Raw genomic sequence first — 4,106 nt, forward strand, 5'->3', positions numbered from 1 at the left:
AATTGCTAAACAAAATTAAACAAGCCCCCATATTTACAGTGAAATAGATGGATATGGGGCTAAAATCTTAGCCTTTTAATATTTGGATACTTGATGAACACATGAACTTTCATAATCCAGAATAGGATTACTTATAATCCCATTTTGCTTTTCTGTTCCTCTCTCATACTGTGTAAAATATACCATCTGTACTTCTCAAGCAAACTTGGTTTCTAAATTAGTTGAGCTCAATGAAGACATTTACTGAGCCCCTGGGGTAAAGCAGTGTGCCACTTACACAGTGGGAGCAGAGGAAGGTTGTTCGGTGGCTACTGAAAGGAGAGGAATACGGACAGAGCACTGACGGGATGAGGAGGTGAGATGTTATTGGTGGAAGATACTCTGATCAACGGGACTGGGGAGAAATGTTCACACACACACTGAAATTTTCACTTTGTAAACTAAATAATATGATTGAATTTATATAAAAAATTAAAAGAAAGTGAAAAAAAAGAGCTTACGGATCTTCAACAGAGATTGAGCTGAGATCATATTCCAGTGACATCAATTGCAAACACCAAGAGGCTCAACTTCTTGAAGAGGAAGCAGGAGACTGAATAGCACTGGGCACTGATTGTATCTTCAGACGACTCTAGTAAAAAAAAAAAAAAAAAAAAAAAAAAAAAAAGGCATGGGGAGAATTCACCCCAAAACTGACCACCAAATGTCATAGCTGAGTATCAGAAATTCTTCCTTATGTCCCTCCACTGGGTTTCACTTCACATATAACTCAGACAGTGGCAAAATAAAAGCAGCAGCACTGGGATTGACTAGAAAAGCCTAAATAATGGGAGCTCAGGCAAGGAGTGTTAGAAAGGATCAGATCTCCCTGATGCATAGGGCTATAGGAAATATAGTGCATGGGGGAGGCAAGATAATTTTCAGATAACGACAGACCATTTACTGCACCTAGAGAGCCTAGTAACACATGAAGATATATTTCCTGTGTGATCAAAATGACAGCTCTATGTACTTAATAAAGACACATTACCATCAATCTCAGAAATGTGAGATCCTTGATGCACTGAAGCTGGGAGAATGGCTATGACCAAACACCAAGAGAAGAGAACGGATCTCCTGTTAGGTGACCTAGGAAGAGGCACAGTGGAGTTTATAGCAATGGCCCCGTGATGAAGACAATGTCTTCAGGCTTTCTGAACAGCAAGTGAACTGACCAGATTATCACTGCATCTTAGAAAAACACATGCAACAAAAGCGTGGACCCAAATGATGGGATGTATTGAGATTATCACCTGAAATTATTCTATATACATTCATCACATATTGGCTGGAGGCACCAGTGACTTTTTTATTCTTTAGGGCACATGTACTCACTGGAGAGACAGAGACAATCCGATTGAAAGTCAGATATTGCCTGTATTGGAAGATGCCATGCCACAATTTCCTCTCCTCCCATATTATTTTATCACTCCAGGCACACATGCATACTTGCCCAGCATGAGTCTCCAGCTGCCAGGTCCAGGATTTGAACCACAGTAGATCATGTGTAAGTCCGATCCCATAGCCACCACACCACCTACTGGTCCTACAACAGTGACTTTCTACTTGTGATCCAGGATCTTGTTAGAGCCACAGATACATCTCAAAACCTATGTGATAATACAGTGTATTTGTAAAGTGGTGATGAGGACATGGGGGACAGAGGCCAGCTTTTAACACATGTTGATCTGATCCTTCCTTCCTTCACCATGATATGCATGTTTGATGGCACATCTTCTTGCTCGCTGTACCCTGAATGGGGGAGACTTCAGGAGCAGAACAGAAGACACTGAGTCACAGGGGCATCTCTGAAATTGCAGGCTCACAGAACTTAGTTACATCTGAATGCCAAGAAAGTGAGAAAGTCAACAGAGGGATCTCTATTTCCTAGTTGCCTGTCTCTTTTGTCTCAGTCTTAGCTTCTGTGTCACTGAACTCTATTCACATACACACAGTGCTTCACTGTCACCCCACATTTATGACCTTGACATATCATATTCTGTTCCAGGAATTCAGCCTCTGTTCATTGATATAAAATCAACTCAATAGGAAGCAACATTCCACAAAGAAGTTGTTTCTGATTCTTGAACTCTTTGATATCTGAGTGACTTGAATTGTAAAAAAATAGCATCACTGGGCCAACAGAGGGGATAATGGCTATGTCGCTGGACTCCCACATTTTCAACTATGGTTCAAAATACAGTGTTTTGTGACACACATACACACACAAATGAAAGTAACCCAATGTAGAAGAGGATCTAAGGAGAGGTAGTGTTATCCAACATAGTTTAGATGAATCAAAAGTCAACATCTGCCCCGCAAGAAAAAAAAAGTAAAACGAAAAAAGAAAAAAAAAAAGGTCAACTTAAGACAACTTAAGAATGGAAGGCAGTGAGAAGAATATTAAGATATTAGGACAGAAGCATTTTTTCAACAATAACTGTTATTTCATTTTGTATTACATACTGCCTTTTCCCATACTTTAAAACTGAACTTAAAGTAGGATAAGACACAGAGGGGAACTTCATAACTATTTTACCTTCCTACGTTGGAAAGGTACTGTTTTAACCAAAGGGAAAGGAGTAAGCCCTGTTGAAAGTTCAAGACATTTTGGAATGACTTCTTGATAACCATGAAAAGAAAACTTGAGAAATTATTTTTGCCTTGGTTATTTTATACACACACAAGAATAAGGCAGGAAAAACAGATCGAGATGGTTCGGGAAAGACATAGGCCTACAGGATGAGCACGAGGGGAAAACCACGTGACAATTATTGCTAGAAGCTTTTGAGGTTGGGCTCCTCACAATGGTGACCTGGAGGAGAGATCAGCTGGCCTGTGATCTGCATGGCCTAGTTTATCAGAAGGCAGGGGCTCCTAGCATTCCATGACATCATCCACATTGTAAATCTGTTATGGCAACTGCAGGTTATTACCTGGCACCCCGACACCTACCTCCCTCACTTCTATTGGAGACTGAGCAAGAGGAGAGCCTCAGGTCTGAGCTCTGGCTCTTAAACCAGAGCTGCTTTCAAACCCTGTGGAGTATTGCTCAACTTATTCACAACTGTAAGTTAAGGTTGACAGTTATTGCCATCCATCAATCTTGATGAAGTCTATTTCATTTTCCTTTTGTTAAGTCTTCACATGTTTGGGTTTCTTTTCTACAGTCTCTGGCTGTGTCCCTTCTGTCTCGATTATCAGCATGGCAGGATCTCTCAGCCCTTCATCTGATCCCAGGGAACAAATGAACATCTTAGAGGTCCATCAGCAGTTGCACTCACAACCAGCGGTGAGTGAACATCAGTATTGAATTCCTAAAGAGAAATTCTGTACATCAGAGGCTACTGCCTACTCCCTGGACAACCAGCTACAGAAATCCAGTAAGTTCTCTAGGTTCACCATCACCAGTAAGATGAACGATTGTGTTTCCTTTCTCTGATAAACTTCAGACATGATTCTTCTCTTTCACTCATCAAGATAAATTTCACTTCTGCCATCCTCCTACAACAGAGGAAGTGGGAATTTTACCCACAATTTGATGAGGATGGGGAAACCTTTGTGCTCTAGTGAGTTTTAGCTGAAATCCCAGTTATTGATTCCTGATGCTGTCTCAGCGTTGCCAGTTGTTTCATGCAATATACCAAATTTTTTTGTTTGTTTTGTTGTTAGTTTTTTTCCCCCCATAGATAGCATGCACTCACCAGAGAAAGAGAGAGAGGGAAAGTGAGAAATCATCCTCCAAAGGGGATGACCATACCACAATTCCTTGTCCTCCACTTCCTTCTAAGAATTTAGCAAATGCCTGCATATGTGCCTAGTGTGATTTTTAAGCTGCCAGGTATAGGACCTCAACTGTGGTTGATAGCAAGAATCCAATACCTTAGCCACCGTTCCTCCTGCTAGCCCCCAGACTAAACCATTTTTATTAGGTGTCATCATTGTTGGTTTTGATGAGTTGGCCTAATACACTTCTATCTAATTCAAGCTTCTGTGGAGACCCTATAGGAAAAGCACTGTTTAGGTTACACTGGGAAAAACAGGGTGATATTTCACAGTGCCTCTTT

This window comes from Tupaia chinensis, unplaced genomic scaffold (assembly GCF_000334495.1).
Source record: "Tupaia chinensis unplaced genomic scaffold, TupChi_1.0 Scaffold000449_1, whole genome shotgun sequence".
NCBI classification, from domain to species: Eukaryota; Metazoa; Chordata; class Mammalia; order Scandentia; family Tupaiidae; genus Tupaia; species Tupaia belangeri.